The sequence below is a fragment of the Danio aesculapii genome, chromosome 24 (assembly GCF_903798145.1).
Source record: "Danio aesculapii chromosome 24, fDanAes4.1, whole genome shotgun sequence".
Taxonomy (NCBI): domain Eukaryota; kingdom Metazoa; phylum Chordata; class Actinopteri; order Cypriniformes; family Danionidae; genus Danio; species Danio aesculapii.
Window position 1 is genome coordinate 36199317 of NC_079458.1, and position 13643 is coordinate 36212959.

The window sequence follows — 13643 nt, forward strand, 5'->3', positions numbered from 1 at the left end:
CAGGGTGATTATATGATCGGTGATAGTTTTCATTTTCAGCATGATAATGATCCGCTAATTGCAGTGAAATGCCATTTGGAGATAGAAAACATCTGATGAAACAAAGACAGTCATAAAATGGCCTGCACAGGGTCCAGACCTGAATATTATAGAGGCAGCGTTTCTCAATCCTGGTTTCCCCCTTAAATACACCAATCAAGGTTTGTACAGCCCACTTGGAGCTCAAGTTGCATCCATTCTGGAGCTGACCTGCCCATTTGTAGCCATCTCTTACCTTCATTTAAACTCTTGAAAACTAGCATGTAGTGTGTGATCATTGTTTTGTGGTATTTGGGTGTCAAGTATTCTTGCAAGCCTGTAGAATGAATATCTAATAGAAGTATGCATGACATCACATTGATTTCACAAAGTCGTGTTTTTGTAGTTGGATCATTAAAGTATCCTTTTCAAAAACTTGGTTTAAAACCAATTCCCAAAGGTTTGAGCTTTGGTCCCAGTGTAATAAATGGAAAAAAATAATGCTTTCAGTTTTGAAAACAATGTCATGATAATGTCCCATTGGTTGTGGCTTGAACTAGAGATGTTTTGCCACACTATAATTTTTGATAAATTATGTGAAAATTTGGTGAAATTTTTGATAAATTATTGTTAAATTTAATTGTAATTGCATGTTACATGAATTCGAATTTGCATTTTATTAAGTTAAATTTGAAGTGAGTAGCATTAAAACAAGCTAAATAAGTGTTATTAAGTGTGTTTATAGTACTTTTTAAGTGTGTAGATTATGTAGATATCACAAATTAGATTATCACAAATTATAATTTTGTCGGGATTTCTATTATGTTGAAATTTGTTGGATTACCATTGTGTTGAACAGTATAATCTGCGGTTTGGTCGAGGATGTATTATTATAATTATTTATTTCAATTAAATTATAATCAACACTGTAAGAGCTGGGAGATCTGGGTTTTAACGGGTGATTGGGATGGTCAATCATCAAAAACATGTTGTTAAGTTTTTTGAGTTCTGCTAACTTAAAAATAATATATAACAATATACAAATTAAGTTTACATTAGTTTATACTTTGTCAGATGATTTGAGCCAATATGTTGCAACAAATATTCTGAGTTGATCTGAATAGATCAGGTTTTACAGTGTGTGGGACAACAGTTCCACTTGTACTGTCTTAAACCCTGCTCACACTGTGAGATTTGAGCCACAATTTTGTCATCTGAGACAAATTTGGGAAATCGTAAAAGATTCCTGAAATCCGGTGATCTTTGATCGTTGGTTTGACATGTTCACTAACAGCCGCTTAGTGCCCGTTGCGATCAGATTTTTCCTCCAATGATGTTCTGGCAGTGTCAACAGACACTTTCCTGCAGTGTGACAACAGCTGCGATGAGCGTCCAAGAACCAATAGGAGCTCAGAATCTGATGACGCAATCCATCCGACAATTCAAATGACCACGAGGAAAATTCAAAACTGTTTTTATTATTGAGACATGCTGTGTGCAAAATTGCCGCTACAGATCGTTTATGTTTGCTGTGAGGAATCATTTCAGAACGCGGGATAGTGAAATGGTCACAGGTGGATGACGTTAAACTCTGAGGGAGTTTTCTTCCATGTTTGGTGCATCCTCATTGTCGTTCAGTCTGGCATTATGGCGGCTGAGATCTTACAGTGTGATATGAGAGCCATGTTTCTGCAGTCTGACATGCTACAATCATTCAAGATGTTAAAAAAATTGCACAGTGTGAGCCGGCCTTGGGGGAAGAGACATGTTTAGTCCATGCTTTATTATTCCAGACAGTTGTATAAGGAGTGCACTACCTATATTTCTGCTGATGTTATAGCTATCTGTAAGCTCCTTAGCCTCCAGCAGAGCAGATTCATTTTAATCTGTGATGCAGACACACAGTACACGCTTAGTAAGGGATGGTGAGGATGTCTGAATTTAGAATTCTTGAGCTTCCAGACAACATAATAATTGTTAGGCTGCCTTGACTATGCTAAGGCATAAGTATTGGTTGTCAAAATGTGAACCCTAAGGAATATAAATATTAAAATCCACCCTTTTAAAGGTCTATATGTAGCATTTTCACTTTCATTATTATATTTATTTCCAATATTTTGTTATTTCTATAATGCTTTTACAATGTAGATTGTGTCAAAGCAGCTTAACATAGAAGTTCTAGTAAATTGAAACTGTGTCAGTCCAGTTTTCAGAGTTGAAGGTCAATTTAGTTCAGTTCAGTGTGGTTTAAATTTTACTGCTGAAAGTCCAAACACTGAAGAGCAAATCCATTGATGCGCAGCTCCACAAGTCCCAAACCAAACAAGTCAGTGGCGACAGCGGCGAGGAACAAACTTCACCAATTGACAAAAGTGAAGGAAAAAACCTCAAGAGAAACCGGGCTCAGTTGAGCATGACCATTTCTCCTACGACCAAACTTCTTTAGTCTAGGCGCAGGAGGCTGAAGACCCCTGGACATCGTGGAGAAGCTGCAGGTGTGAATAGGTCTTCAGTGGGTGTTCAGACTTGCCCACGGGATCAATATGGAGACTTGTTTGTCACTGGGGTCTTTCAGAAATCAGTCTCATGCTCTCCACTCCTCCATGACCACCACAGCATCTGCTCAGGATACAGCCTGGTCCAAGATTATGGATACCTCTAGAAGTGCTCTGTGGTTGGCATAACCTCTTCACAGGTCTTGGATCACACAATCTCTAGAGGCCTCAGGATGTCTCCCCAGGTGGAAATAGCGTGGCTGCTGTTCATAGTGCATTTAAACAAGAGATATTAAATAACGAGGCAAAAATGAAGCGCTATTAATGAAAATATATTTGAACATGTTACAAAGTGAAGTTTATTTATAAACAAATTTTCGAGAGGATCACGTGCTTATGATTGTTCACAACTGTTCTAACTTTAGCTCATGACTAATTATCCTATCAGACGATCCTTAACTCACTATAAATAATCAGACTTTTCTCATCTCAATATCTTCATCTTGAAGAAAACCCCCCCTCCCACCCAACCCTACTTTCCCTCCTTTCAAATGGGCGACACAATGGCCAGTGATTAGTGCTGTAGCCTCACAGCAAGAATGCCCCTGGTTTAATTCCTTTCCAAAGTTTTGCTTGTTCTCCCCGTGCTCGCGTGGGTTTTCCCCGGGTCCTCCGGTTTCCTCCCACAGTTCAAAAACAAGCACCCTAAACAATTAATCCAAAATATTTTAGCCAAGCTCTGAGTACACCTTCTCAGCTTCCATATCTGACACTTAGCTACAATAAGCAAGGGGGGAGTCATCGAGATCTATCTGAGCTCAAACTCCCCTCTCGCCCTGCAACAGGAGGGAGCCCAGGGCTCGAGGATCTTATAAGCTCAGGGCTCTCTCCCGGGACAGCACGCCAAACAAGCTTTATTATCAATCATAAGCTAAGTGTGAACTCGTGAAAACCTTAAAAAATGAGACATTCTCCAAATTCCTAGGTTGTGTATGAAAGCCTGTAGAATGATTTTTTCACGTAAAGACGCAGGTTATGTTACTTGAAAATCCAAAAGGATGAGATGTTTACACTTGCTCCCAAGAGAACATTATACACCGCTCAAGATAATGCCGAAGGAGCTTTTCTGTGTCAATGTGTCATGCAAAGATAATGTCAGGGTTCTGCTCTGGCAGCCCTGTCTTTGTTGTCTATGTTTCAAGTTTGTTTTTTTCGTTGTTTTTTTTTATTGCCTGAGCGCATGGCTTTATCTTTTGTGTTTGCCATGTGCTCCCATGTCTCCACCTCCTTGTTTCCAATCACCCTGCCACCTTGTTTGAGGTTGTGGTTGGTGTTCAACTGGCCCTACACAGATTAAGATTATTAAAAACATCAAACCTGTGTGTTCCTGACACATCTATGTGTCTAGTTAAGTACAACACATTGTAAGTTATTTTTGATCTCAACCAGTGTGTTCTTTTTCACGCTAATGTGTCATAAATGGACTATTTTTACCACCTTAAGATAATTGCGGTACAGAAAAAAGCTCTTTTTAAGTACATACATTTATTAAAACAGCTGCAGTGTTTACAGTACATTTCTTTGGGATAATTATCATAAATTCAATGATATAGTATCTTGTTTTATACAAAAAAAGTATAAGAAAACTCATATTTAGCCAGGGTTAGCGCTGTCGCCTCACAGCAAGAAGGTTGCTGGTTCGAGTGGCTGGGCCAGTTGACATTTTTGTGTGGAGTTTGCATGTTCTCCCCGTGTTCATGAGGGTTTCCTCTGTGAACTGGTGAATTAGGTAAATAAAATTGGCCAGAGTGGCTGCACGGTGGTGCAGTGGGTCCCCCTGCAATCTCTTCATATTTTTGAAGCATTGTTGTCACAGCACAAGGAAATGCCTGTAATTTGGCTTGGTGGGAAATGTGATGTTGTCAGCAAACTTCACAACGGTCTTGATGTTATGCTTTGCTGCACAGACACTTGTAAACAACATCCCTCTGGACCTCCAATGCTGAGGATAACACTGCAGGATGTAAAACCCCATTCTCCCATAAGAACAGGATCCAATTTCTGAGGTGGTTTTCCAGCTCAAAGACCTTTAGTTTTGTGACAAGTCTGGCTAAATTGGTATGTTGAAGTCTTTGTATTGCAATGAGGAATATAATACAAATGCAATAACAGATATTCTGGAACTAATAACGCAGGCAGGTTGAGAAGAGATTGTTTGATAGCATTTGTTTGGACTGTTAAAAACACATCGATGATAAGAGTTTAATTGGTTAAAATTTTGTAACCAGAGAGCAGTAAGTCCCCAGAACTGAACTTTCTGTGCACCAGTGAGAGCTCATTATTAAAAAAACCTATTCCAGCATATGTTTTACGTAGCGGATGCCCTTCCAGCCACAACTGAGTACTGACAAACACACTCATTCACACTTACAGACTTTAGTTTATTCAATTCATATAGTGCATGTCTTTGGACTGTTGAGGAAACCAAAGCACCTGGAGGAAACCCACGCCAACATGGGGAGAACATGCTAACTCCACACAGAAACGCCAACTGGGACTCGACCCAGCGACCTTCTTGCTGTGAGGTGACAGCGCTAACCACTGAGCCACCGTGGCCCCTTAAACTTATTTTAAATACAAAAAAGTAACATGCAAATTGTCATCATTGTTTTTAAAATCTCCAATGGGTGTGTATTCTTGTGCTAATTTGGTCTGTTTTGTAAAATTGGCCACCGAAATAATGTCCCAATTAAGTTTTGCATAAATTGGATCAGTTGGATTTACTGAATTGGCCATACTATATGAGTGTGTGTGTGTGTGTGTGTGTGTGTGAATGTGAGTGTGTATGGGTGTTTTCCACTTCTGGGTTGTGGCTGGAAGGCAATCCATTGTGTATAACATATGCTGGAATAGTTGGTGGTTCATTCTGCTGTGGCAACCCCTGATGAATAAGAGACTAATGGCCTGTTTCCTCTGAGTGGTACAGTACAGTACAGTATGGGTCACCTTTATCAGGGAATGTGTTTCAACTGCCAAAAGGGTACCAATGGTGGGCGTGGTGTACAACAGAAATGTCAAAGTAAAGCCGTACGAGTCGTTCACATATCATATGAGAAGCACTTCTCACAAAACAGATCTTTTGTACTAGGGGTGTCAAAATTAATTGTTTTTTTGGTGCACCGTGAGGGAGGCGAGCGCGGGTATTTACAACACTACAGGTGCTACTACTTAAAAATGTCACTGTGTGTGTGTGTTTTCTGGAAAGTCTTTCACTGGCACTTACAGCAGAAGCCCCTATTTCTCTGCGATTGAGGGAATTAATGTACTCCATTTCTCGCTCTTTCTCACTGTGGCCCATTTCACCTGCTGGCGTGACTTTTCCTCTCGGCTGCTGGCGTGACTTTTCCTTCCCTCTCTTTTCCTCTTGGCTGTGCATTGTCGTGGGACCCGACCAGATTTCATGTGACGCGAGAATAAATTTCCGAATAAAAGCGCGGGAGCGGTCGTTAACTCTGGTGTAATTTTAATAGAAGTGGGCGGTCTCACAATATCGCTCCCGAGCGCACGAGTAAGCAAGCGCGAGTGGTGTGCGTGTGTATGTGTGTGTGTTTGTTTGGTGCTGTCTATGTTTGCGAATGTGTGTGAATGAGAGACAGTGTGGTGCTGCGTGTGGTGAAACCGATCGCACTTTTAGACGGCCTCATACAACAAAAACAGGACACGGCAGATTTTGTCAGTATTTGCTTTGTGGCTGTTCAACAAGATTTGTTTGAGCTCGGGTCGACCATGGCTTGTTACTATACTGTATGTATATATTATTAAGGTATAATGTCTCGGCTGTGCATTTAAAAATGGCGCTTCCTTTGTTTTCATTTTCCTGGCTACACGCTGACTATGCGCTAGTGACGTTTCTCAATAGTGTTCAGCTGTGCGTCTAGCTCTGCCTTTTGGTACCCTTTTGTCGTGTTAGGTACCCTTTGCAAAGGGTACCCAAAAAGCGGTTCGGTACGGTTTGCTTTTTTGGTACCTTTTGATAGTAGAAACGGCCATAAAAGCGTACCGACCCGCACCGTGCCGTACCACTCAGTGGAAACGGGCCATAATCCGAAGGCAAATGTATAAATGACTTAACGTTATTATATAAATGAAGTGTATTTGTTTATTAAGTGTATATGTTGTCAACAAACAAATAACAAATAAACTACAAATACAACGGTGACCAATATTTGTTTGGACTATGCTGTACATATTTTAACTGTATATCTTTTCAAATTCTATTTTTTATTAATTACTTCAGGGCAACACGGTGGCTCAGTGGTTAGCACTGTCGCCTCACAGCAAGAAGGTCTCTGGTTCAAGTCCCAGCTGCGTCAATTGCTCATCCCCAATGACGGTTGGGTTTAGGGGTGGGGTTAGGTGCCACGCCTTGTTTTTAAAATCGTACAATTTCGCACGACTGAACTCGTACGAATTTGTACGAATTAGCCACTAAACTGACAAAACGTAAAATACTTACGTTTTCTCGTGCGATCAGGCTGGTGTGTATGAATGTTTCCCAGTACTGGGTTGCAGCTGGAAGGGTATCCGCTGTGTATGCTGGATAAGTTGGCGGTTGATTCCGCTGTGGTGACCCCTGATGAATAAAGGGACTAAGCCGAAGGAAAATGATGAATAATTACTTCTCAGTCAAACATTGTTGACATTTCAATCATATTTCAGAAATATTCTCATTGTCCTGATTTTATGCCACCCATATAACTGCAAAGCATAAGCCAAAATAAGACATATAACAAAAGAAGATAATAACATCCCTTGAATAGCTGTTTGTTAATATCAAGTTGCACCACTAATGCCTAAAAAGGTGAACAAGCACAACAAACACGGAGCTATACTTTATGTCCTGTGGGTAATCATGCAGAAAACGTTTTCGAACAGGCTGCAGATGCCGGCAGTCTTGTGTAAACTAGATTAGCATGTGGGTGTATGAAAGTGTGTATGTGGTGTGTGGGAAGCTTTTATACAACAGTTTCAGTTGTGGTCGACACTGCCATTTGAGCTAACATTGAAACTTGCTCATCTTGTCAAGGAAACAATATATCCTGGAGGCCTGAACCAAACTGTGTAATTTCATGTTTTGGAAGGGGGAAATGTGGAACTTATACACAGTGTTGGGCATTACTACGTGTTACTAGTAGGCCCACACGGAATCTGCGCGCGCAGAATTCCGCAGATTTTTAGCCCATCATTAATTCTGTTTATTTACTTGAGTAAATGTGTGTAAATCTATATTTATTCAGTTTTTTAATTCATTACAGTAATATTATTGACTAATGTGAAAATTCAATTCAATTCGCCTTTATTTGTATAGCGCTTATACAATGTAGATTGTGTCAAAGCAGCTTCACATAAAAGGTCATAGTAAATAGGAACAGTGTAGTTCAGTTTGTAGTGTTTAAGTTCAGTTCAGTTTAGCTCAGTTCAGTGTGGTTTAATAATCGCTACTGAGAGTCCAAACACTGAAGAACAAATTCAACGATGCGCAGCTCTACAGATCCCGAACCATGCAAGCCAGTGGCGACAGCGGAGAGAGAAAAAAACTTCACTAATTGGCGAAAGTGAAGAAAAAAAACCTTGAGAGAAACCAGGCTCAGTTGGGCACGACCATTTTAATTTCTCCGCTGGCCATACGTCTTTTGCAGAGCTGCAGTCTCAGCGGCGGAGGCTGGAAGCTGGCCTCAGCGAAGACTCGTCTGTCCCTGAGCGTCACAGGAATCAGTCTCATGTTCTCCACTCCTCCATGACCACCACAGTAGCTGCTCAGGATACGGCCCGGTCCAGGATATGGAAACCTTGGGATCATCTCGTCGTTGGTCTTGGATCGAATCAGTGACTCTGCATAGTCTAAGAGCCTCAGGAAGAGTATCCCCAGGTGGAAATGGAGATGAACAGTGAAAATGTTCATCTGGTTTATGTACAATACAGTTTGTACAGTAATATTTACTGTCTTTTAGTAGAGATATTATATGAGACTTGCTTTGTTTACCAAATAAAGTGAATCTAATTGGATTTGCATTTTAAACATTAAATAAAAGTTACAAATATATTATTTTTTATTTCATATATTAAGGTTTTAGTTATGATACTCCCAAAATAATTCCGCAGAAATCTGCAGATTTTTACCAAAATTCTCAGCAGAAATACGTCTGCAGATTCCGTCTGGCCCTAGTTACTAGTAATTCATTCAACACAGGCTCATTCTGAAAATGTAGCCCTATATACGTTTCTGGAGATCGCGAATTGTGTAGCCAGAGCTATATATGGCTGCATTTCGTCTGTAAAACAAACGCTACGGGGCGGTATGAAAGATTTTGTGTTTGTTGTATATTGATGTTATTTACATACTCAAGCTGTGAAGGAACATGTTTCAGGGTTAAATACAAACTTTTATGACGGTGAAGTAACTTTAATTTAGCCTTTTTTTAATTTGTGAATATATTATTCAGCTGGTTTATCACCTTGTGATATTTTTTTTTGTGTGCTGCTGGTCCGTCTTAAATAGTGTTTAAAAATGTCTTTTTATTTAAGTCTGTCTTGTGTTTTAGTTGTGAGAATGCAAATGAATTAAAACCACTGAAGTGAAGTTATAAGGACATTAATGGGAGCATTAAAAATCTTCTTTAGAAAGTAACAAAAAAAAATAGCTTTTAACAGTAATGCATTACTTTTTGGTGTAAGTAATCGATAAAGTAATTGAGTTACTTTTTAAATGAAGTAACTAGTAACTGTAACTAGTTACTATTTTTCAGTAATGAGCACAACACTGCTTATACACAACTGTTGCAAACGGTGAAATATTTACTAATAAATATTAGTAAATAACCCTAGTTCTATAACCCTATAACCCTAGTTCTAACCCTAGTTCTTCCAGATGCGTTCACACATTTTTAATGGAAAATTATCCATTAAAATTGACAGATTTTAATATGTATTTCAGCAAATAAACACCCTTAATGTGTTCATTCCTTTATTAAGATTTTCATGGTAATGTTTACTTTCGCGGTTTCATTTAGATCAGATCAGAATCAGAATCAGAATCAGATCAGAAAGAGCTTTATTGCCAGGTATGTTCACACATACGAGGACTTTGTTTTCGTGACAGAGCTTCTACAGTGCAACAGAATTACAGAGACAGGACAAAAATATAATAAATAGATACAGTATATATAATAAACAGATAATAAATATATTTTTAAAAAATACAAGTAAGTAATGAATGCAAATATACATATTGACAAGTGTATGTAGAGCTAAATTACTATATACAACGTTATATGTGCAGCTGTTATGTGCAAATTGGCATGTAAAGTGTGTTGTTGAATAAGTGTATATGTGTATAAAAGTGTATGGCAAGTAGTGATGTTGGTTCCACAATTATTATCATCAGGTGTTCATGAGATGGATTGCCTGAGGGAAGAAACTGTTTCTGTGTCGGGCTGTTCTGGTGCGCAGTGCTCTGTAGCGTCGACCAGAAGGTAAAAGTTCAAAGAGGCAGTGTGCTGGGTGTGAGGGGTACAGAGTGATTTTGGCAGCCCTTCTGCTCGCTCTGGATAAGTACAGTTCTTGGGGAGTAGAAAGGGTTGTACCAGTGATTCACTCAGCAGTCCGAACTATTCGACCTATTTAGGGAAACTCCTGAGATAAATAAGTTCTATCTCTAAACTTTAATAATAAATCTAGATAAAATGCTGCGCTTCCCACCTCCAGTCGCAATGACTTCTGGGACTTCTAGAGCGAGTTTGGTGCTCAAGTCTGCATCAGTGCGTTCTCGATATCAAGAACACATCCGCGTCCTCCGTTCTTGCGGTTTTGAGTATTGGAACTGAACTTTGGCAGCTGATGATGACGTTACATGAGAACACGAGGACACACGATCACTGAAGAAAGCAAATTGAGAAACAGCCTATGCATTAAGGTCCTGGGGGTGTCAAATTTGGATGATTATAGTAAGAGTGCAAAATATCCTATTCATTCTTTTATATTTATGTCTTTTTCACCAAGAAGGCCAATACAGATTCCAAAGGCAGATACTGATAAGATCAGGGCCTGGTTAATATGTGTGTGGACTTTGGGGTTTTATGATGTGGTCACATGTTGATTGGTCAGTTTATTTGTCTCAGTATTTGGGCTTTGGTCACATGGTCAAGGAAGATACGAAATAGGTGGTAAACTTTGCTCATTCTCATTTCCTGCTCTGTGCTTTTCCTGCTCTGGAGTCTTTCTTCTCTATTGCTATCTGGCTTTTCATTTAATCATTTTATATAGTTAATTTGTAACTAATTCAGTTGTAACCATAGAGAATTATTGTCATTAATTATTGTCATATTCTGTAAATTACTTTTGACTTAACATCAACACCTAATTGCTCCATATTGCAAGACAATGCAGTCACATAATAGCATCGCTCGCCAACATTTTTAGCTATTATAACTGCCCTTATTTCCGTTTTTGGTATAAGATTGCAGAAGGATGATTTGACCAGAAATGTATAGTTTTTCACAATCATACTGATAACTTTATAGTCATTCACTTTGAAGTGTGATCTTGGAATATTCATTGCACCATTTACTTTTAATGGAACACTTCATTATGTACATTTTAAAGGCATAGTTATGTTTTAAAAATGCATCACTTACTGTAGCTTCAAAAACATTTATTAACATTTAAATGGTGGTAAAGCCACATGTTTATAACCCAGAGAAAGATCTTAAAAATGACAACACTGCTACTATGGTTTTGTAATTGAAACAACCATAAATGCAATTAATATTATTATTATTGTTATTATTTTTTTAGAGATATTCGCAAGCTAGGCTCATTCTGATTATGTACCCCTATATACATTTCTGGAAAGTGCCAAAAATGTCCTACAAGTTACATTTTTTGCAGTTTTTGCGAATCCACCAGAGGTCACTGTGTACGCTTTTTGAGATCTTAAATTTCATTCATGAGTGCCATTCTTACGTAAATCCACTAGAGGCCACTGTCAACTGACTCACTGACTGACTGATTGATATCCGCAGCCACCCTCTTCCCTAAACCCAACCGACAGTGTTTTCAAAAGCAATCCAGAAAAAGAAAAGCTCTCGCGGCAGCCTGATTTTTACCACCATTTCAGATTTTACCACATTCTCACCCTTTTATTTACTTGTTTATTTTATGTTTTGGCTTTTGTTTTTGTCTTATCTGCTTTCTGGAACCGTTCTTGACCGGACTCGAACCCTGTCATGGTGGTCAACTCCTCTATGCGTCTTATTAGCACCATAAAAGATAATTTATTGCATCTTAAAGAGTAAAAAGAATAGTGTAAATGTATTGTAAATCCATGGAGCCCCGAAAGTGACTTGTCCAAAAAAAAAGAAGGCTTTCATGTCCTAACATAGTATCGCGTGCGTACAACATGCTACTTGTGCTTTTCAAAACATTGATTCAAATCTTTATACTGTCTTAAAGTGTTCATTCATCCCAAATTACATTGTTAATTACTGACCCTCATGTCATTCCAAACCCAACCTACGCACATTCTGAAAACATACTCTTATATACATTTCTGGAAAGTGCCAAATACGTTTCAGGAGGTATGTTTTTTTTTTTTTTGCAGTTTTTGTTTTTGCAAATTTTGCTCATGAGTGCCATTTGCGCCTGCTGTTCTCGCGTAAATGCACCAGAGGACGCTGTTTACTGACTGACTAACTGACCAACCAACCTGTTCAGAAATTTATTCAAAACAGACCATTTACCTTCAGTGGTTCAATCAGAATATTATGAAGCTACCAAAATACTTTTGTGTGCACATAAAACTTAAATAATAACCTTATTCAATTTACTAAATCAATTATTCAAGTGTTAAGTTGTTGTTGTTGTTTTTTTTTTTTGGATGGGGGATGTGGTTGTTTGCTCTGACGGTTTTTGATGTTGACACTTTATCTGTGCAGTTTAACAAAGTGACCCTTTTCTGACATTTTTTTTTAGTTAGTTAACTAGTTAGTATTTTTTTTAGAAATTCCAAAATAAATATTTTAAAGGATAAATGAAAAACACACATGAATCACAAGTTTTTTGTCACATGTTTTGCAAGCAAAGCAGTCTGATTTTTACACGCTACTTAAAGGTGCAGTAAGCAAGTTTGACACCCAGTGGTTGAACTAGGTAGTGCACCCCTGGTCCAATACACATTTTCACTCAGCCCCTCCTCTGATGACTCCACACAAGCGCAGGCTGCCAGATTGACGACACCAACAGGAGCGAGCCTGACTTTCAAGCCTAAAGGCTTATTTAAGGCTGATTTAAATCGCGTTCTAAATAAAAGCAACTGCACGCGATAGAATAATATTTTCCATATTAAAAGGAGCACCTGAAACTTACATTTTACCAACTGCTTCTATTTCTTGCAGCTGAACAAAAAAAACTATGACAATGATCCCCTCAGGTACACATCATGTGCTGTATTCAGTGTTAAATGCTAATAATGTGAGTGTGAATGCCATTTTACATGACATTTATTGCTACAGGAAGCAGCAGCAGATAGTTCAGCTCAGATCCTGAAAATAAAATAAACTGTTTGAAATTGAGCTTTAGACTCAAAATCAACACTTATAAGTGAGTCAACATCTATATTTAGTAATGTTAAAGAGGTTTAATATGTTTTAATTAGATTATAAACCTTATCATATTGTTGGAGTGCAGTGAGTGCACTATTCTGTGCTTCTGAATGTCTGTATTTAAGTTTCTGTCATGTTTCATCTGGTACAAATCGTCATGTAGCAGTTTTTTTGGACATGGGGTTTCAATGTAATCTGCTCATCTAATGTTTACATTTGTATTATTTATATTATCTGCTAATTAATAACCACCTCATGTGGAACTCTGAATCTCTATCTCATTTCGGAGTCTGTTAATGTCCACCGGAGGTCGCATTTTGATTGCGGAAGCATACTTTGAGAGCCTTCATGACTGAATGAATCAAATACTAAGCTGTTTTCCACCAAGGCAACCTGGGGTGCTAAAATTTTAACTGGCTAAACTGGCACTGGGCGGGTTAAAGGGACCCAAACAAAGACAGCGTTCTGGCAC